This window comes from Protomyctophum parallelum (assembly GCF_964188405.1).
Source record: "Protomyctophum parallelum genome assembly, chromosome: 2".
In the NCBI taxonomy this organism is placed as follows: domain Eukaryota; kingdom Metazoa; phylum Chordata; class Actinopteri; order Myctophiformes; family Myctophidae; genus Protomyctophum; species Protomyctophum parallelum.
The window spans coordinates 28048937-28073297 of NC_139699.1; positions in this window are offsets into that span (position 1 = coordinate 28048937).

The following is a 24361-nucleotide window of genomic DNA, read 5'->3' on the forward strand; positions in this document are numbered from 1 at the left end:
AACATGGGCTATAGCCCCTACCGTACGGCATACTATAGCACGCCGTTTTTCATCATTTTTGAGGATTTGAAAAAAATTCAAAATTTCAAAAACATGGGTTATAGCCCATCGTTTTTTGAAATTCTGAATTTTTTTTTTAACCTCGTTTTTCATCATTTTTGAACATGGGCTATAGCCCCTACCGTACGGCATACTATAGCACGCCGTTTTTCATCATTTTTGAGGATTTGAAAACATTTCAAAATTTCTAAAAACATGGGTTATAGCCCATCGTTTTTTTTTAATTTGAAAAAAAAATTTACCTCGTTTTTTATCATTTTTGAACATGGGCTATAGCCCCTACCGTACGGCATACTATAGCACGCCGTTTTTCATCATTTTTGAGGATTTGAAAACATTTCTAAATTTCTAAAAACATGGGTTATAGCCCATCGTTTTTTTTTAATTTGAAAAAAAAAATTACCTCGTTTTTCATCATTTTTGAACATGGGCTATAGCCCCTACCGTACGGCATACTATAGCACGCCGTTTTTCATCATTTTTGAGGATTTGAAAAAAAATCTAAATTTCAAAAAACATGGATTATAGCCCATCGTTTTGTGAAATTCTGAAAAAAAAAATTAACCTCGTTTTTCATCATTTTTGAACATGGGCTATAGCCCCTACCGTACGGCATACTATAGCACGCCGTTTTTCATCATTTTTGAGGATTTGAAAAAAAATCAAAATTTAAAAAAACATGGGTTATAGCCCATCGTTTTTAGAAATTCTGATTTTTTTTTTTTACCTCGTTTTTCATCATTTTTGAACATGGGCTATAGCCCCTACCGTACGGCATACTATAGCACGCTGTTTTTCATCATTTTTGAGGATTTGAAAACATTTCAAAATTTCAAAAAACATGGGTTATAGCCCATCGTTTTTTGAAAATTTGAAAAAAAAAATTACCTCTTTTTTCATCATATTTGAACATGGGCTATAGCCCCTACCGTACGGCATACTATAGCACGCCGTTTTTCATCATTTTTGAGGATTTGAAAACATTTCAAAATTTCTAAAAACATGGGTTATAGCCCATCGTTTTTTTTTAATTTGAAAAAAAAATTTACCTCGTTTTTTATCATTTTTGAACATGGGCTATAGCCCCTACCGTACGGCATACTATAGCACGCCGTTTTTCATCATTTTTGAGGATTTGAAAACATTTCTAAATTTCTAAAAACATGGGTTATAGCCCATCGTTTTTTTTTAATTTGAAAAAAAAAATTACCTCGTTTTTCATCATTTTTGAACATGGGCTATAGCCCCTACCGTACGGCATACTATAGCACGCCGTTTTTCATCATTTTTGAGGATTTGAAAAAAAATCTAAATTTCAAAAAACATGGGTTATAGCCCATCGTTTTTAGAAATTCTGATTTTTTTTTTTAACCTCGTTTTTCATCATTTTTTAACATGGGCTATAGCCCCTACCGTACGGCATACTATAGCACGCTGTTTTTCATCATTTTTGAGGATTTGAAAACATTTCAAAATTTCAAAAAACATGGGTTATTAGCCCATCGTTTTTTGAAAATTTGGAAAAAAAATTACCACTTTTTTCATCATTTTTGAACATGGGCTATAGCCCCTACCGTACGGCATACTATAGCACGCCGTTTTTCATCATTTTTGAGGATTTGAAAAAAAATCTACATTTCAAAAAACATGCGTTATAGCCCATCGTTTTTTGAAATTCTGAAAAAAAAATTTAACCTCGTTTTTCATCATTTTTGAACATGGGCTATAGCCCCTACCGTACGGCATACTATAGCACGCCGTTTTTCATCATTTTTGAGGATTTGAAAAAAATTCAAAATAAAAAAAAACATGGGTTATAGCCCATCGTTTTTAAAATTTAGATTTCTTTTTTAACCTAGTTTTTCATCATTTTTGAACATGGGCTATAGCCCCTACCGTACGGCATACTATAGCACGCCGTTTTTCATCATTTTTGAGCATTTGAAAAAAAATCAAAAATTCAAAAAACATGGGTTATAGCCCATCGTTTTTTGAAATTTTGAAAAAAGAATTTAACCTCGTTTTTCATCATTTTTGAACATGGGCCATAGCCCCTACCGTACGGCATAATATAGCACGCCGTTTTTCATCATTTTTGAGGATTTGAAAACATTTCAAAATTTCAAAAAACATGGGTTATAGCCCATCGGTTTTTTTTTAATCTGAAAAAAAAATTAACCTAGTTTTTCATCATTTTTGAACATGGGCTATAGCCCCTACCGTACGGCATACTATAGCACGCCGTTTTTCATCATTTTTGAGGATTTGAAAAAAATTCAAAATTTAAAAAAACATGGGTTATAGCCCATCGTTTTTAAAATTTAGATTTCTTTTTTAACCTAGTTTTTCAACATTTTTGAACATGGGCTATAGCCCCTACCGTACGGCATACTATAGCACGCCGTTTTTCATAATTGTTGAGGATTTGAAAACATTTCAAATTTTCAAAAAACATGGGTTATAGCCCATCGTTTTTTGAAATTCTGAATTTTTTTTTTAACCTCGTTTTTCATCATTTTTGAACATGGGCTATAGCCCCTACCGTACGGCATACTATAGCACGCCGTTTTTCATCATTTTTGAGGATTTGAAAACATTTCAAAATTTCTAAAAACATGGGTTATAGCCCATCGTTTTTTTTTTATTTGAAAAAAAATTTTACCTCGTTTTTTATCATTTTTGAACATGGGCTATAGCCCCTACCGTACGGCATACTATAGCACGCCGTTTTTCATCATTTTTGAGGATTTGAAAACATTTCTAAATTTCTAAAAACATGGGTTATAGCCCATCGTTTTTTTTTAATTTGAAAAAAAAATTTACCTCGTTTTTCATCATTTTTGAACATGGGCTATAGCCCCTACCGTACGGCATACTATAGCACGCCGTTTTTCATCATTTTTGAGGATTTGAAAAAAAATCTAAATTTCAAAAAACATGGATTATAGCCCATCGTTTTGTGAAATTCTGAAAAAAAAAATTAACCTCGTTTTTCATCATTTTTGAACATGGGCTATAGCCCCTACCGTATGGCATACTATAGCACGCCGTTTTTCATCATTTTTGAGGATTTGAAAAAAAATCAAAATTTCAAAAAACATGGGTTATAGCCCATCGTTTTTAGAAATTCTGATTTTTTTTTTTTACCTCGTTTTTCATCATTTTTGAACATGGGCTATAGCCCCTACCGTACGGCATACTATAGCACGCTGTTTTTCATCATTTTTGAGGATTTGAAAACATTTCAAAATTTCAAAAAACATGGGTTATAGCCCATCGTTTTTTGAAAATTTGAAAAAAAAAATTACCTCTTTTTTCATCATATTTGAACATGGGCTATAGCCCCTACCGTACGGCATACTATAGCACGCCGTTTTTCATCATTTTTGAGGATTTGAAAAAAAATCAAAATTTCAAAAAACATGGGTTATAGCCCATCGTTTTTTGAAATTCTGAAAAAAAAAATTAACCTTGTTTTTCATCATTTTTGAACATGGGCTATAGCCCCTACCGTACGGCATACTATAGCACGCCGTTTTTCATCATTTTTGAGGATTTGAAAAAAATTCAAAATTTCAAAAACATGGGTTATAGCCCATCGTTTTTTGAAATTCTGAATTTTTTTTTTAACCTCGTTTTTCATCATTTTTGAACATGGGCTATAGCCCCTACCGTACGGCATACTATAGCACGCCGTTTTTCATCATTTTTGAGGATTTGAAAACATTTCAAAATTTCTAAAAACATGGGTTATAGCCCATCGTTTTTTTTTAATTTGAAAAAAAAATGTACCTCGTTTTTTATCATTTTTGAACATGGGCTATAGCCCCTACCGTACGGCATACTATAGCACGCCGTTTTTCATCATTTTTGAGGATTTGAAAACATTTCTAAATTTCTAAAAACATGGGTTATAGCCCATCGTTTTTTTTTAATTTGAAAAAAAAAATTACCTCGTTTTTCATCATTTTTGAACATGGGCTATAGCCCCTACCGTACGGCATACTATAGCACGCCGTTTTTCATCATTTTTGAGGATTTGAAAAAAAATCTAAATTTCAAAAAACATGGATTATAGCCCATCGTTTTGTGAAATTCTGAAAAAAAAAATTAACCTCGTTTTTCATCATTTTTGAACATGGGCTATAGCCCCTACCGTACGGCATACTATAGCACGCCGTTTTTCATCATTTTTGAGGATTTGAAAAAAAATCAAAATTTAAAAAAACATGGGTTATAGCCCATCGTTTTTAGAAATTCTGATTTTTTTTTTTTACCTCGTTTTTCATCATTTTTGAACATGGGCTATAGCCCCTACCGTACGGCATACTATAGCACGCTGTTTTTCATCATTTTTGAGGATTTGAAAACATTTCAAAATTTCAAAAAACATGGGTTATAGCCCATCGTTTTTTGAAAATTTGAAAAAAAAAATTACCTCTTTTTTCATCATATTTGAACATGGGCTATAGCCCCTACCGTACGGCATACTATAGCACGCCGTTTTTCATCATTTTTGAGGATTTGAAAACATTTCAAAATTTCTAAAAACATGGGTTATAGCCCATCGTTTTTTTTTAATTTGAAAAAAAAATTTACCTCGTTTTTTATCATTTTTGAACATGGGCTATAGCCCCTACCGTACGGCATACTATAGCACGCCGTTTTTCATCATTTTTGAGGATTTGAAAACATTTCTAAATTTCTAAAAACATGGGTTATAGCCCATCGTTTTTTTTTAATTTGAAAAAAAAAATTACCTCGTTTTTCATCATTTTTGAACATGGGCTATAGCCCCTACCGTACGGCATACTATAGCACGCCGTTTTTCATCATTTTTGAGGATTTGAAAAAAAATCTAAATTTCAAAAAACATGGATTATAGCCCATCGTTTTGTGAAATTCTGAAAAAAAAAATTAACCTCGTTTTTCATCATTTTTGAACATGGGCTATAGCCCCTACCGTACGGCATACTATAGCACGCCGTTTTTCATCATTTTTGAGGATTTGAAAAAAAATCAAAATTTAAAAAAACATGGGTTATAGCCCATCGTTTTTAGAAATTCTGATTTTTTTTTTTTACCTCGTTTTTCATCATTTTTGAACATGGGCTATAGCCCCTACCGTACGGCATACTATAGCACGCTGTTTTTCATCATTTTTGAGGATTTGAAAACATTTCAAAATTTCAAAAAACATGGGTTATAGCCCATCGTTTTTTGAAAATTTGAAAAAAAAAATTACCTCTTTTTTCATCATATTTGAACATGGGCTATAGCCCCTACCGTACGGCATACTATAGCACGCCGTTTTTCATCATTTTTGAGGATTTGAAAAAAAATCAAAATTTCAAAAAACATGGGTTATAGCCCATCGTTTTTTGAAATTCTGAAAAAAAAAAATTAACCTCGTTTTTCATCATTTTTGAACATGGGCTATAGCCCCTACCGTACGGCATACTATAGCACGCCGTTTTTCATCATTTTTGAGGATTTGAAAAAAATTCAAAATTTCAAAAACATGGGTTATAGCCCATCGTTTTTTGAAATTCTGAATTTTTTTTTTAACCTCGTTTTTCATCATTTTTGAACATGGGCTATAGCCCCTACCGTACGGCATACTATAGCACGCCGTTTTTCATCATTTTTGAGGATTTGAAAAAAATTCTAAATTTCAAAAAACATGGGTTATAGCCCATCGTTTTTTGAAATTTAGATTTTTTTTTTAACCTCGTTTTTCATCATTTTTGAACATGGGCTATAGCCCCTACCGTACGGCATACTATAGCACGCCGTTTTTCATCATTTTTGAGGATTTGAAAAAAATTCAAAAATTCAAAAAACATGGGTTATAGCCCATCGTTTTTTGAAATTTTGAAAAAAGAATTTAACCTCGTTTTTCATCATTTTTGAACATGGGCCATAGCCCCTACCGTACGGCATACTATAGCACGCCGTTTTTCATCATTTTTGAGGATTTGAAAACATTTCAAAATTTCAAAAAACATGGGTTATAGCCCATCGTTTTTTTAAAATTTGAAAAAAGAATTAACCTCGTTTTTCATCATTTTTGAACATGGGCTATAGCCCCTACCGTACGGCATACTATAGCACGCCGTTTTTCATCATTTTTGAGGATTTGAAAAAAATTCAAAAATTCAAAAAACATGGGTTATAGCCCATAGTTTTTTGAAATTTTGAAAAAAGAATTTAACCTCGTTTTTCATCATTTTTGAACATGGGCCATAGCCCCTACCGTACGGCATACTATAGCACGCCGTTTTTCATCATTTTTGAGGATTTGAAAACATTTCAAATTTTCAAAAAACATGGGTTATAGCCCATCGTTTTTTGAAAATTTGAAAAAAAAATTAACCTCGTTTTTCATCATTTTTGAACATGGGCTATAGCCCCTACCGTACGGCATACTATAGCACGCCGTTTTTCATCATTTTTGAGGATTTGAAAAAAATTCAAAATTTCAAAAAACATGGGTTATAGCCCATCGTTTTTTGAAATTCTGATTTTTTTTTTTAACCTCATTTTTCATCATTTTTGAACATGGGCTATAGCCCCTACCGTACGGCATACTATAGCACGCCGTTTTTCATCATTTTTGAGGATTTGAAAACATTTCAAAATTTCAAAAAACATGGGTTATAGCCCATCGTTTTTTTTTAATTTGAAAAAAAAATTAACCTCGTTTTTCATCATTTTTGAACATGGGCTATAGCCCCTACCGTACGGCATACTATAGCACGCCGTTTTTCATCATTTTTGAGGATTTGAAAAAAAATCTAAATTTCAAAAAACATGGATTATAGCCCATCGTTTTGTGAAATTCTGAAAAAAAAATTAACCTCGTTTTTCATCATTTTTGAACATGGGCTATAGCCCCTACCGTACGGCATACTATAGCACGCCGTTTTTCATCATTTTTGAGGATTTGAAAACATTTCAAATTTTCAAAAAACATGGGTTATAGCCCATCGTTTTTTGAAAATTTGAAAAAAAAATTAACCTCGTTTTTCATCATTTTTGAACATGGGCTATAGCCCCTACCGTACGGCATACTATAGCACGCCGTTTTTCATCATTTTTGAGGATTTGAAAAAAATTCAAAATTTCAAAAAACATGGGTTATAGCCCATCGTTTTTTGAAATTCTGATTTTTTTTTTTAACCTCATTTTTCATCATTTTTGAACATGGGCTATAGCCCCTACCGTACGGCATACTATAGCACGCCGTTTTTCATCATTTTTGAGGATTTGAAAACATTTCAAAATTTCAAAAAACATGGGTTATAGCCCATCGTTTTTTTTTAATTTGAAAAAAAAATTAACCTCGTTTTTCATCATTTTTGAACATGGGCTATAGCCCCTACCGTACGGCATACTATAGCACGCCGTTTTTCATCATTTTTGAGGATTTGAAAAAAAATCTAAATTTCAAAAAACATGGATTATAGCCCATCGTTTTGTGAAATTCTGAAAAAAAAATTAACCTCGTTTTTCATCATTTTTGAACATGGGCTATAGCCCCTACCGTACGGCATACTATAGCACGCCGTTTTTCATCATTTTTGAGGATTTGAAAAAAAAATCAAAATTTCAAAAAACATGGGTTATAGCCCATCGTTTTTAGAAATTCTGATTTTTTTTTTTAACCTCGTTTTTCATCATTTTTGAACATGGGCTATAGCCCCTACCGTACGGCATACTATAGCACGCTGTTTTTCATCATTTTTGAGGATTTGAAAACATTTCAAAATTTCAAAAAACATGGGTTATAGCCCATCGTTTTTTGAAATTTTGAAAAAAGAATTTAACCTCGTTTTTCATCATTTTTGAACATGGGCCATAGCCCCTACCGTACGGCATACTATAGCACGCCGTTTTTCATCATTTTTGAGGATTTGAAAACATTTCAAATTTTCAAAAAACATGGGTTATAGCCCATCGTTTTTTTTAAATTTGAAAAAAGAATTAACCTCGTTTTTCATCATTTTTGAACATGGGCCATAGCCCCTACCGTACGGCATACTATAGCACGCCGTTTTTCATCATTTTTGAGGATTTGAAAACATTTCAAAATTTCAAAAAACATGGGTTATAGCCCATCGTTTTTTGAAATTTTGAAAAAAGAATTTAACCTCGTTTTTCATCATTTTTGAACATGGGCCATAGCCCCTACCGTACGGCATACTATAGCACGCCGTTTTTCATAATTTTTGAGGATTTGAAAACATTTCAAATTTTCAAAAAACATGGGTTATAGCCCATCGTTTTTTGAAAATTTGAAAAAAAAATTAACCTCGTTTTTCATCATTTTTGAACATGGGCTATAGCCCCTACCGTACGGCATACTATAGCACGCCGTTTTTCATCATTTTTGAGGATTTGAAAAAAAATCAAAATTTCAAAAAACATGGGTTATAGCCCATCGTTTTTTTAAATTCTGATTTTTTTTTTTAACCTCGTTTTTCATCATTTTTGAACATGGGCTATAGCCCCTACCGTACGGCATACTATAGCACGCCGTTTTTCATCATTTTTGAGGATTTGAAAACATTTCAAAATTTCAAAAAACATGGGTTATAGCCCATCGTTTTTTTTAAATTTGAAAAAAAAATTAACCTCGTTTTTCATCATTTTTGAACATGGGCTATAGCCCCTACCGTACGGCATACTATAGCACGCCGTTTTTCATCATTTTTGAGGATTTGAAAAAAAATCAAAATTTCAAAAAACATGGGTTATAGCCCATCGTTTTTAGAAATTCAGATTTTTTTTTTTAACCTCGTTTTTCATCATTTTTGAACATGGGCTATAGCCCCTACCGTACGGCATACTATAGCACGCTGTTTTTCATCATTTTTGAGGATTTGAAAACATTTCAAAATTTCAAAAAACATGCGTTATAGCCCATCGTTTTTTGAAATTCTGAAAAAAAAATTTAACCTCGTTTTTCATCATTTTTGAACATGGGCTATAGCCCCTACCGTACGGCATACTATAGCACGCCGTTTTTCATCATTTTTGAGGATTTGAAAAAAATTCAAAATAAAAAAAAACATGGGTTATAGCCCATCGTTTTTAAAATTTAGATTTCTTTTTTAACCTAGTTTTTCATCATTTTTGAACATGGGCTATAGCCCCTACCGTACGGCATACTATAGCACGCCGTTTTTCATCATTTTTGAGCATTTGAAAAAAAATCAAAAATTCAAAAAACATGGGTTATAGCCCATCGTTTTTTGAAATTTTGAAAAAAGAATTTAACCTCGTTTTTCATCATTTTTGAACATGGGCCATAGCCCCTACCGTACGGCATAATATAGCACGCCGTTTTTCATCATTTTTGAGGATTTGAAAACATTTCAAAATTTCAAAAAACATGGGTTATAGCCCATCGTTTTTTTTTAATCTGAAAAAAAAATTAACCTAGTTTTTCATCATTTTTGAACATGGGCTATAGCCCCTACCGTACGGCATACTATAGCACGCCGTTTTTCATCATTTTTGAGGATTTGAAAAAAAATCTACATTTCAAAAAACATGGGTTATAGCCCATCGTTTTTTGAAATTCTGAAAAAAAAAATTAACCTCGTTTTTCATCATTTTTGAACATGGGTTATAGCCCCTACCGTACGGCATACTATAGCACGCCGTTTTTCATCATTTTTGAGGATTTGAAAAAAATTCAAAATTAAAAAAAACATGGGTTATAGCCCATCGTTTTTAAAATTTAGATTTCTTTTTTAACCTAGTTTTTCAACATTTTTGAACATGGGCTATAGCCCCTACCGTACGGCATACTATAGCACGCCGTTTTTCATCATTTTTGAGGATTTGAAAAAAATTCTAAAATTCAAAAAACATGGGTTATAGCCCATCGTTTTTTGAAATTTTGAAAAAAGAATTTAACCTCGTTTTTCATAATTTTTGAACATGGGCCATAGCCCCTACCGTACGGCATAATATAGCACGCCGTTTTTCATCATTTTTGAGGATTTGAAAACATTTCAAAATTTCAAAAAACATGGGTTATAGCCCATCGTTTTTTTTTAATCTGAAAAAAAAATTAACCTCGTTTTTCATCATTTTTGAACATGGGCTATAGCCCCTACCGTACGGCATACTATAGCACGCCGTTTTTCATCATTTTTGAGGATTTGAAAAAATTTCAAAATTTCAAAAAACATGGGTTATAGCCCATCGTTTTTTTTTAATCTGAAAAAAAAATTAACCTCGTTTTTCATCATTTTTGAACATGGGCTATAGCCCCTACCGTACGGCATACTATAGCACGCCGTTTTTCATCATTTTTGAGGATTTGAAAAAAATTCAAAATAAAAAAAAACATGGGTTATAGCCCATCGTTTTTAAAATTTAGATTTCTTTTTTAACCTAGTTTTTCATCATTTTTGAACATGGGCTATAGCCCCTACCGTACGGCATACTATAGCACGCCGTTTTTCATCATTTTTGAGCATTTGAAAAAAAATCAAAAATTCAAAAAACATGGGTTATAGCCCATCGTTTTTTGAAATTTTGAAAAAAGAATTTAACCTCGTTTTTCATCATTTTTGAACATGGGCCATAGCCCCTACCGTACGGCATAATATAGCACGCCGTTTTTCATCATTTTTGAGGATTTGAAAACATTTCAAAATTTCAAAAAACATGGGTTATAGCCCATCGTTTTTTTTTAATCTGAAAAAAAAATTAACCTAGTTTTTCATCATTTTTGAACATGGGCTATAGCCCCTACCGTACGGCATACTATAGCACGCCGTTTTTCATCATTTTTGAGGATTTGAAAAAAAATCTACATTTCAAAAAACATGGGTTATAGCCCATCGTTTTTTGAAATTCTGAAAAAAAAAATTAACCTCGTTTTTCATCATTTTTGAACATGGGTTATAGCCCCTACCGTACGGCATACTATAGCACGCCGTTTTTCATCATTTTTGAGGATTTGAAAAAAATTCAAAATTTAAAAAAACATGGGTTATAGCCCATCGTTTTTAAAATTTAGATTTCTTTTTTAACCTAGTTTTTCAACATTTTTGAACATGGGCTATAGCCCCTACCGTACGGCATACTATAGCACGCCGTTTTTCATCATTTTTGAGGATTTGAAAAAAATTCTAAAATTCAAAAAACATGGGTTATAGCCCATCGTTTTTTGAAATTTTGAAAAAAGAATTTAACCTCGTTTTTCATAATTTTTGAACATGGGCCATAGCCCCTACCGTACGGCATAATATAGCACGCCGTTTTTCATCATTTTTGAGGATTTGAAAACATTTCAAAATTTCAAAAAACATGGGTTATAGCCCATCGTTTTTTTTTAATCTGAAAAAAAAATTAACCTCGTTTTTCATCATTTTTGAACATGGGCTATAGCCCCTACCGTACGGCATACTATAGCACGCCGTTTTTCATCATTTTTGAGGATTTGAAAAAATTAAAAAATTTCAAAAAACATGGGTTATAGCCCATCGTTTTTTGAAATTCTGATTTTTTTTTTTAACCTCATTTTTCATCATTTTTGAACATGGGCTATAGCCCCTACCGTACGGCATACTATAGCACGCCGTTTTTCATCATTTTTGAGGATTTGAAAACATTTCAAAATTTCAAAAAACATGGGTTATAGCCCATCGTTTTTTTTAAATTTGAAAAAAAAATTAACCTCGTTTTTCATCATTTTTGAACATGGGCTATAGCCCCTACCGTACGGCATACTATAGCACGCCGTTTTTCATCATTTTTGAGGATTTGAAAAAAAATCTAAATTTCAAAAAACATGGATTATAGCCCATCGTTTTGTGAAATTCTGAAAAAAAAAATTAACCTCGTTTTTCATCATTTTTGAACATGGGCTATAGCCCCTACCGTACGGCATACTATAGCACGCCGTTTTTCATCATTTTTGAGGATTTGAAAAAAAAATCTAAATTTCAAAAAACATGGGTTATAGCCCATCGTTTTTAGAAATTCTGATTTTTTTTTTTAACCTCGTTTTTCATCATTTTTGAACATGGGCTATAGCCCCTACCGTACGGCATACTATAGCACGCTGTTTTTCATCATTTTTGAGGATTTGAAAACATTTCAAAATTTCAAAAAACATGGGTTATAGCCCATCGTTTTTTGATATTTTGAAAAAAGAATTTAACCTCGTTTTTCATCATTTTTGAACATGGGCCATAGCCCCTACCGTACGGCATACTATAGCACGCCGTTTTTCATCATTTTTGAGGATTTGAAAACATTTCAAAATTTCAAAAAACATGGGTTATAGCCCATCGTTTTTTTTAAATTTGAAAAAAGAATTAACCTCGTTTTTCATCATTTTTGAACATGGGCCATAGCCCCTACCGTACGGCATACTATAGCACGCCGTTTTTCATCATTTTTGAGGATTTGAAAACATTTCAAAATTTCAAAAAACATGGGTTATAGCCCATCGTTTTTTGAAATTTTGAAAAAAGAATTTAACCTCGTTTTTCATCATTTTTGAACATGGGCCATAGCCCCTACCGTACGGCATACTATAGCACGCCGTTTTTCATCATTTTTGAGGATTTGAAAACATTTCAAATTTTCAAAAAACATGGGTTATAGCCCATCGTTTTTTGAAAATTTGAAAAAAAAATTAACCTCGTTTTTCATCATTTTTGAACATGGGCTATAGCCCCTACCGTACGGCATACTATAGCACGCCGTTTTTCATCATTTTTGAGGATTTGAAAAAAAATCTAAATTTCAAAAAACATGGATTATAGCCCATCGTTTTGTGAAATTCTGAAAAAAAAAATTAACCTCGTTTTTCATCATTTTTGAACATGGGCTATAGCCCCTACCGTACGGCATACTATAGCACGCCGTTTTTCATCATTTTTGAGGATTTGAAAAAAAATCAAAATTTCAAAAAACATGGGTTATAGCCCATCGTTTTTAGAAATTCAGATTTTTTTTTTTAACCTCGTTTTTCATCATTTTTGAACATGGGCTATAGCCCCTACCGTACGGCATACTATAGCACGCTGTTTTTCATCATTTTTGAGGATTTGAAAACATTTCAAAATTTCAAAAAACATGGGTTATTAGCCCATCGTTTTTTGAAAATTTGAAAAAAAAATTACCACTTTTTTCATCATTTTTGAACATGGGCTATAGCCCCTACCGTACGGCATACTATAGCACGCCGTTTTTCATCATTTTTGAGGATTTGAAAAAAAATCTACATTTCAAAAAACATGGGTTATAGCCCATCGTTTTTTGAAATTCTGAAAAAAAAAATTAACCTCGTTTTTCATCATTTTTGAACATGGGTTATAGCCCCTACCGTACGGCATACTATAGCACGCCGTTTTTCATCATTTTTGAGGATTTGAAAAAAATTCAAAATTTAAAAAAACATGGGTTATAGCCCATCGTTTTTAAAATTTAGATTTCTTTTTTAACCTAGTTTTTCAACATTTTTGAACATGGGCTATAGCCCCTACCGTACGGCATACTATAGCACGCCGTTTTTCATCATTTTTGAGGATTTGAAAAAAATTCTAAAATTCAAAAAACATGGGTTATAGCCCATCGTTTTTTGAAATTTTGAAAAAAGAATTTAACCTCGTTTTTCATAATTTTTGAACATGGGCCATAGCCCCTACCGTACGGCATAATATAGCACGCCGTTTTTCATCATTTTTGAGGATTTGAAAACATTTCAAAATTTCAAAAAACATGGGTTATAGCCCATCGTTTTTTTTTAATCTGAAAAAAAAATTAACCTCGTTTTTCATCATTTTTGAACATGGGCTATAGCCCCTACCGTACGGCATACTATAGCACGCCGTTTTTCATCATTTTTGAGGATTTGAAAAAATTAAAAAATTTCAAAAAACATGGGTTATAGCCCATCGTTTTTTGAAAATTTGATTTTTTTTTTAACCTCGTTTTTCATCATTTTTGAACATGGGCTATAGCCCCTACTGTACGGCATACTATAGCACGCCGTTTTTCATCATTTTTGAGGATTTGAAAAAAATTCAAAAACATGGGTTATAGCCCATCGTTTTTTGAAATTCTGAAAAAAAAAATTAACTTCGTTTTTCTACATTTTTGAACATGGGCTATAGCCCCTATACCGTACGGCATACTATAGCACGCCGTTTTTCATAATTTTTGAGGATTTGAAAAAAAAATCAAAATTTTAAAAACATGGGTTATAGCCCATCGTTTTTTGAAAATTTGATTTTTTTTAACCTCATTTTTCATCATTTTTGAACATGGGCTATAGCCCCTACCGTACGGCATACTATAGCACTCCGTTTTTCATCATTTTTGAGGATTTGAAAAAAATTCAAAATTTCAAAAAACATGGGTTATAGCCCATCGTTTTTTGAAATTTTGAAAAAAGAATTTAACCTCGTTTTTCATCATTTTTGAACATGGGCCATAGCCCCTACCGTACGGCATACTATAGCACGCCGTTTTTCATCATTTTTGAGGATTTGAAAACATTTCAAATTTTCAAAAAACATGGGTTATAGCCCATCGTTTTTTGAAAAATTGAAAAATAAATTAACCTCGTTTTTCATAATTTTTGAACATGGGCTATAGCCCCTACCGTACGGCATACTATAGCACGCCGTTTTTCATCATTTTTGAGGATTTGAAAACATTTCAAAATTTCAAAAAACATGGGTTATAGCCCATCGTTTTTTGAAAATTTGAAAAAAAAATTAACCTCGTTTTTCATCATTTTTGAACATGGGCTATAGCCCCTACCGTACGGCATACTATAGCACGCCGTTTTTCATCATTTTTGAGGATTTGAAAAAAATTCAAAATAAAAAAAAACATGGGTTATAGCCCATCGTTTTTAAAATTTAGATTTCTTTTTTAACCTAGTTTTTCATCATTTTTGAACATGGGCTATAGCCCCTACCGTACGGCATACTATAGCACGCCGTTTTTCATCATTTTTGAGCATTTGAAAAAAAATCAAAAATTCAAAAAACATGGGTTATAGCCCATCGTTTTTTGAAATTTTGAAAAAAGAATTTAACCTCGTTTTTCATCATTTTTGAACATGGGCCATAGCCCCTACCGTACGGCATAATATAGCACGCCGTTTTTCATCATTTTTGAGGATTTGAAAACATTTCAAAATTTCAAAAAACATGGGTTATAGCCCATCGTTTTTTTTTAATCTGAAAAAAAAATTAACCTAGTTTTTCATCATTTTTGAACATGGGCTATAGCCCCTACCGTACGGCATACTATAGCACGCCGTTTTTCATCATTTTTGAGGATTTGAAAAAAAATCTACATTTCAAAAAACATGGGTTATAGCCCATCGTTTTTTGAAATTCTGAAAAAAAAAATTAACCTCGTTTTTCATCATTTTTGAACATGGGCTATAGCCCCTACCGTACGGCATACTATAGCACGCCGTTTTTCATCATTTTTGAGGATTTGAAAAAAATTCAAAATAAAAAAAAACATGGGTTATAGCCCATCGTTTTTAAAATTTAGATTTCTTTTTTAACCTAGTTTTTCATCATTTTTGAACATGGGCTATAGCCCCTACCGTACGGCATACTATAGCACGCCGTTTTTCATCATTTTTGAGCATTTGAAAAAAAATCAAAAATTCAAAAAACATGGGTTATAGCCCATCGTTTTTTGAAATTTTGAAAAAAGAATTTAACCTCGTTTTTCATCATTTTTGAACATGGGCCATAGCCCCTACCGTACGGCATAATATAGCACGCCGTTTTTCATCATTTTTGAGGATTTGAAAACATTTCAAAATTTCAAAAAACATGGGTTATAGCCCATCGTTTTTTTTTAATCTGAAAAAAAGATTAACCTAGTTTTTCATCATTTTTGAACATGGGCTATAGCCCCTACCGTACGGCATACTATAGCACGCCGTTTTTCATCATTTTTGAGGATTTGAAAAAAAATCTACATTTCAAAAAACATGGGTTATAGCCCATCGTTTTTTGAAATTCTGAAAAAAAAAATTAACCTCGTTTTTCATCATTTTTGAACATGGGTTATAGCCCCTACCGTACGGCATACTATAGCACGCCGTTTTTCATCATTTTTGAGGATTTGAAAAAAATTCAAAATTTAAAAAAACATGGGTTATAGCCCATCGTTTTTAAAATTTAGATTTCTTTTTTAACCTAGTTTTTCAACATTTTTGAACATGGGCTATAGCCCCTACCGTACGGCATACTATAGCACGCCGTTTTTCATCATTTTTGAGGATTTGAAAAAAATTCTAAAATTCAAAAAACATGGGTTATAGCCCATCGTTTTTTGAAATTTTGAAAAAAGAATTTAACCTCGTTTTTCATAATTTTTGAACATGGGCCATAGCCCCTACCGTACGGCATAATATAGCACGCCGTTTTTCATCATTTTTGAGGATTTGAAAACATTTCAAAATTTCAAAAAACATGGGTTATAGCCCATCGTTTTTTTTTAATCTGAAAAAAAAATTAACCTCGTTTTTCATCATTTTTGAACATGGGCTATAGCCCCTACCGTACGGCATACTATAGCACGCCGTTTCTCATCATTTTTGAGGATTTGAAAAAATTAAAAAATTTCAAAAAACATGGGTTATAGCCCATCGTTTTTTGAAAATTTGATTTTTTTTTTAACCTCGTTTTTCATCATTTTTGAACATGGGCTATAGCCCCTACTGTACGGCATACTATAGCACGCCGTTTTTCATCATTTTTGAGGATTTGAAAAAAATTCAAAAACATGGGTTATAGCCCATCGTTTTTTGAAATTCTGAAAAAAAAAAATAACTTCGTTTTTCTACATTTTTGAACATGGGCTATAGCCCCTATACCGTACGGCATACTATAGCACGCCGTTTTTCATCATTTTTGAGGATTTGAAAAAAAAATCAAAATTTTAAAAACATGGGTTATAGCCCATCGTTTTTTGAAAATTTGATTTTTTTTAACCTCATTTTTCATCATTTTTGAACATGGGCTATAGCCCCTACCGTACGGCATACTATAGCACTCCGTTTTTCATCATTTTTGAGGATTTGAAAAAAATTCAAAATTTCAAAAAACATGGGTTATAGCCCATCGTTTTTTGAAATTTTGAAAAAAGAATTTAACCTCGTTTTTCATCATTTTTGAACATGGGCCATAGCCCCTACCGTACGGCATACTATAGCACGCCGTTTTTCATCATTTTTGAGGATTTGAAAACATTTCAAATTTTCAAAAAACATGGGTTATAGCCCATCGTTTTTTGAAAAATTGAAAAATAAATTAACCTCGTTTTTCATAATTTTTTAACATGGGCTATAGCCCCTACCGTACGGCATACTATAGCACGCCGTTTTTCATCATTTTTGAGGATTTGAAAACATTTCAAAATTTCAAAAAACATGGGTTATAGCCCATCGTTTTTTGAAAATTTGAAAAAAAAATTAACCTCGTTTTTCATCATTTTTGAACATGGGCTATAGCCCCTACCGTACGGCATACTATAGCACGCCGTTTTTCATCATTTTTGAGGATTTGAAAAAAAATCAAAATTTCAAAAAACATGGGTTATAGCCCATCGTTTTTTGAAATTCTGATTTTTTTTTTAACCTCGTTTTTCATCATTTTTGAACATGGGCTATAGCCCCTATCGTACGGCATACTATAGCACGCCGTTTTTCATCATTTTTGAGGATTTGAAAACATTTCAAAATTTCAAAAAACATGGGTTATAGCCCATCGTTTTTTGAAAATTTGAAAAAAAATATATTCTCGTTTTTCATCATTTTTGAACATGGGCTATAGCCCCTACCGTACGGCATACTATAGCACGCCGTTTTTCATCATTTTTGAGGATTTGAAAAAAAATCAAAATTTCAAAAAACATGGGTTATAGCCCATCGTTTTTTGAAATTCTGAAAAAAAAATGTAACCTCGTTTTTCATCATTTTTGAACATGGGCTATAGCCCCTACCGTACGGCATACTATAGCACGCCGTTTTTCATCATTTTTGAGGATTTGAAAACATTTCAAAATTTCAAAAAACATGGGTTATAGCCCATCGTTTTTTGAAATTCTGAAAAAAAAATGTAACCTCGTTTTTCATCATTTTTGAACATGGGCTATAGCCCCTACCGTACGGCATACTATAGCACGCCGTTTTTCATCATTTTTGAGGATTTGAAAACATTTCAAAATTTCAAAAAACATGGGTTATAGCCCATCGTTTTTTGAAATTCTGAAAAAAAAATGTAACCTCGTTTTTCATCATTTTTGAACATGGGCTATAGCCCCTACCGTACGGCATACTATAGCACGCCGTTTTTCATCATTTTTGAGGATTTGAAAAAAAATCAAAATTTCAAAAAACATGGGTTATAGCCCATCGTTTTTAGAAATTCTGATTTTTTTTTTTTAACCTCGTTTTTCATCATTTTTGAACATGGGCTATAGCCCCTACCGTACGGCATACTATAGCACGCTGTTTTTCATCATTTTTGAGGATTTGAAAACATTTCAAAATTTCAAAAAACATGGGTTATAGCCCATCGTTTTTTGAAAATTTGAAAAAAAAATTACCACTTTTTTCATCATTTTTGAACATGGGCTATAGCCCCTACTGTACGGCATACTATAGCACGCCGTTTTTCATCATTTTTGAGGATTTGAAAAAAAATCTACATTTCAAAAAACATGCGTTATAGCCCATCGTTTTTTGAAATTCTGAAAAAAAATTTAACCTCGTTTTTCATCATTTTTGAACATGGGCTATAGCCCCTACCGTACGGCATACTATAGCACGCCGTTTTTCATCATTTTTGAGGATTTGAAAAAAATTCAAAATAAAAAAAAACATGGGTTATAGCCCATCGTTTTTACAATTTAGATTTCTTTTTTAACCTAGTTTTTCATCATTTTTGAACATGGGCTATAGCCCCTACCGTACGGCATACTATAGCACGCCGTTTTTCATCATTTTTGAGCATTTGAAAAAAATTCAAAAATTCAAAAAACATGGGTTATAGCCCATCGTTTTTTGAAATTTTGAAAAAAGAATTTAACCTCGTTTTTCATCATTTTTGAACATGGGCCATAGCCCCTACCGTACTGCATAATATAGCACGCCGTTTTTCATCATTTTTGAGGATTTGAAAACATTTCAAAATTTCAAAAAACATGGGTTATAGCCCATCGTTTTTTTTTTATCTGAAAAAAAAATTAACCTAGTTTTTCATCATTTTTGAACATGGGCTATAGCCCCTACCGTACGGCATACTATAGCACGCCGTTTTTCATCATTTTTGAGGATTTGAAAAAAAATCTACATTTCAAAAAACATGGGTTATAGCCCATCGTTTTTTGAAATTCTGAAAAAAAAAATTAACCTCGTTTTTCATCATTTTTGAACATGGGTTATAGCCCCTACCGTACGGCATACTATAGCACGCCGTTTTTCATCATTTTTGAGGATTTGAAAAAAATTCAAAATTAAAAAAAACATGGGTTATAGCCCATCGTTTTTAAAATTTAGATTTCTTTTTTAACCTAGTTTTTCAACATTTTTGAACATGGGCTATAGCCCCTACCGTACGGCATACTATAGCACGCCGTTTTTCATCATTTTTGAGGATTTGAAAAAAATTCTAAAATTCAAAAAACATGGGTTATAGCCCATCGTTTTTTGAAATTTTGAAAAAAGAATTTAACCTCGTTTTTCATAATTTTTGAACATGGGCCATAGCCCCTACCGTACGGCATAATATAGCACGCCGTTTTTCATCATTTTTGAGGATTTGAAAACATTTCAAAATTTCAAAAAACATGGGTTATAGCCCATCGTTTTTTTTTAATCTGAAAAAAAAATTAACCTCGTTTTTCATCATTTTTGAACATGGGCTATAGCCCCTACCGTACGGCATACTATAGCACGCCGTTTTTCATCATTTTTGAGGATTTGAAAAAATTTAAAAATTTAAAAAAACATGGGTTATAGCCCATCGTTTTTTGAATTTTTTTTTTTTTTTTTAACCTCGTTTTTCATCATTTTTGAACATGGGCTATAGCCCCTACCGTACGGCATACTATAGCACTCCGTTTTTCATCATTTTTGAGGATTTGAAAAAAATTCAAAATTTCAAAAAACATGGGTTATAGCCCATCGTTTTTTGAAATTTTGAAAAAAGAATTTAACCTCGTTTTTCATCATTTTTGAACATGGGCCATAGCCCCTACCGTACGGCATACTATAGCACGCCGTTTTTCATCATTTTTGAGGATTTGAAAACATTTCAAAATTTCAAAAAACATGGGTTATAGCCCATCGTTTTTTTTTAATCTGAAAAAAAAATTAACCTCGTTTTTCATCATTTTTGAACATGGGCTATAGCCCCTACCGTACGGCATACTATAGCACGCCGTTTTTCATAATTTTTGAGGATTTGAAAAAATTAAAAAATTTCAAAAAACATGGGTTATAGCCCATCGTTTTTTGAAAATTTGATTTTTTTTTTAACCTCGTTTTTCATCATTTTTGAACATGGGCTATAGCCCCTACTGTACGGCATACTATAGCACGCCGTTTTTCATCATTTTTGAGGATTTGAAAAAAATTAAAAAAACATGGGTTATAGCCCATCGTTTTTTGAAATTCTGAAAAAAAAAATTAACCTCGTTTTTCTACATTTTTGAACATGGGCTATAGCCCCTATACCGTACGGCATACTATAGCACGCCGTTTTTCATCATTTTTGAGGATTTGAAAAAAAAAATCAAATTTTTAAAAACATGGGTTATAGCCCATCGTTTTTTGAAAATTTGATTTTTTTTTAACCTCATTTTTCATCATTTTTGAACATGGGCTATAGCCCCTACCGTACGGCATACTATAGCACTCCGTTTTTCATCATTTTTGAGGATTTGAAAAAAATTCAAAATTTCAAAAAACATGGGTTATAGCCCATCGTTTTTTGAAATTTTGAAAAAAGAATTTAACCTCGTTTTTCATCATTTTTGAACATGGGCCATAGCCCCTACCGTACGGCATACTATAGCACGCCGTTTTTCATCATTTTTGAGGATTTGAAAAAAATTCAAAATAAAAAAAAACATGGGTTATAGCCCATCGTTTTTTGAAATTCAGATATTTTTTTTTAACCTCGTTTTTCATCATTTTTGAACATGGGCTATAGCCCCTATCGTACGGCATACTATAGCACGCCGTTTTTCATCATTTTTGAGGATTTGAAAACATTTCAAAATTTCAAAAAACATGGGTTATAGCCCATCGTTTTTTGAAAATTTGAAAAAAAAATTAACCTCGTTTTTCATCATTTTTGAACATGGGCTATAGCCCCTACCGTACGGCATACTATAGCACGCCGTTTTTCATCATTTTTGAGGATTTGAAAAAAAATCTAAATTTCAAAAAACATGGGTTATAGCCCATCGTTTTTTGAAATTCTGAAAAAAAAATGTAACCTCGTTTTTCATCATTTTTGAACATGGGCTATAGCCCCTACCGTACGGCATACTATAGCACGCCGTTTTTCATCATTTTTGAGGATTTGAAAACATTTCAAAATTTCAAAAAACATGGGTTATAGCCCATCGTTTTTTGAAATTCTGAAAAAAAAATGTAACCTCGTTTTTCATCATTTTTGAACATGGGCTATAGCCCCTACCGTACGGCATACTATAGCACGCCGTTTTTCATCATTTTTGAGGATTTGAACAAATTAAAAAAATTCAAAAAACATGGGTTATAGCCCATCGTTTTTTGAAATTCTGAATTTCTTTTTTAACCTCGTTTTTCATCATTTTTGAACATGGGCTATAGCCCCTACCGTACGGCATACTATAGCACGCTGTTTTTCATCATTTTTGAGGATTTGAAAAAAAATCTAAATTTAAAAAACATGGGTTATAGCCCATCGTTTTTTGAAAATTTGATTTTTTTTTAACCTCGTTTTTCATCATTTTTGAACATGGGCTATAGCCCCTACTGTACGGCATACTATAGCACGCCGTTTTTCATGATTTTTGAGGATTTGAAAAAAAATCAAAATTTCAAAAAACATGGGTTATAGCCCATCGTTTTTTGAAATTCTGAAAAAAAATGTAACCTCGTTTTTCATCATTTTTGAACATGGGCTATAGCCCCTACCGTACGGCATACTATAGCACGCCATTTTTCATCATTATTGAGGATTTAAAAAAAATTCAAAAATTCAAAAAACATGGGTTATAGCCCATCGTTTTTTGAAATTTAGATTTCTTTTTTAACCTCGTTTTTCATCATTTTTGAACATGGGCTATAGCCCCTACCGTACGGCATACTATAGCACGCCGTTTTTCATCATTTTTGAGGATTTGAAAAAAAATCAAAATTTAAAAAACATGGGTTATAGCCCATCGTTTTTTGAAAATTTGATTTTTTTTAACCTCGTTTTTCATCATTTTTGAACATGGGCTATAGCCCCTACTGTACGGCATACTATAGCACGCCTTTTTTCATCATTTTTGAGGATTTGAAAAAAATTCAAAAATTCAAAAAACATGGGTTATAGCCCATCGTTTTTTGAAATTTTGAAAAAAGAATTTAACCTTGTTTTTCATCATTTTTGAACATGGGCCATAGCCCCTACCGTACGGCATACTATAGCACGCCGTTTTTCATCATTTTTGAGGATTTGAAAACATTTCAAAATTTCAAAAAACATGGGTTATAGCCCATCGTTTTTTGAAATTCTGAAAAAAAAATGTAACCTCGTTTTTCATCATTTTTGAACATGGGCTATAGCCCCTACCGTACGGCATACTATAGCACGCCGTTTTTCATCATTTTTGAGGATTTGAACAAATTAAAAAAATTCAAAAAACATGGGTTATAGCCCATCGTTTTTTGAAATTCTGAATTTTTTTTTTAACCTCGTTTTTCATCATTTTTGAACATGGGCTATAGCCCCTACCGTACGGCATACTATAGCACGCTGTTTTTCATCATTTTTGAGGATTTGAAAAAAAATCTAAATTTAAAAAACATGGGTTATAGCCCATCGTTTTTTGAAAATTAGATTTTTTTTTAACCTCGTTTTTCATCATTTTTGAACATGGGCTATAGCCCCTACTGTACGGCATACTATAGCACGCCGTTTTTCATGATTTTTGAGGATTTGAAAAAAAATCAAAATTTCAAAAAACATGGGTTATAGCCCATCGTTTTTTGAAATTCTGAAAAAAAATGTAACCTCGTTTTTCATCATTTTTGAACATGGGCTATAGCCCCTACCATACGGCATACTATAGCACGCCATTTTTCATCATTATTGAGGATTTTAAAAAAAATCAAAAATTCAAAAAACATGGGTTATAGCCCATCGTTTTTTGAAATTTAGATTTCTTTTTTAACCTCGTTTTTCATCATTTTTGAACATGGGCTATAGCCCCTACCGTACGGCATACTATAGCACGCCGTTTTTCATCATTTTTGAGGATTTGAAAAAAAATCTAAATTTAAAAAACATGGGTTATAGCCCATCGTTTTTTGAAAATTTGATTTTTTTTAACCTCGTTTTTCATCATTTTTGAACATGGGCTATAGCCCCTACTGTACGGCATACTATAGCACGCCTTTTTTCATCATTTTTGAGGATTTGAAAAAAATTCAAAAATTCAAAAAACATGGGTTATAGCCCATCGTTTTTTGAAATTTTGAAAAAAGAATTTAACCTTGTTTTTCATCATTTTTGAACATGGGCCATAGCCCCTACCGTACGGCATACTATAGCACGCCGTTTTTCATCATTTTTGTGGATTTGAAAAAATTTCAAAATTTCAAAAAACATGGGTTATAGCCCATCGTTTTTTGAAATTCTGAATTTTTTTTTTAACCTCGTTTTTCTACATTTTTGAACATGGGCTATAGCCCCTACCGTACGGCATACTATAGCACGCCGTTTTTCATCATTTTTGAGGATTTGAAAAAAAAATCTAAATTTTAAAAACATGGGTTATAGCCCATCGTTTTTTGAAATTCTGATTTTTTTTTTTAACCTCGTTTTTCTACATTTTTGAACATGGGCTATAGCCCCTACCGTACGGCATACTATAGCACGCCGTTTTTCATCATTTTTGAGGATTTGAAAAAAAAATCAAAATTTCAAAAAACATGGGTTATAGCCCATCGTTTTTTGAAATTCTGAATTTTTTTTTTAACCTCGTTTTTCTACATTTTTGAACATGGGCTATAGCCCCTACC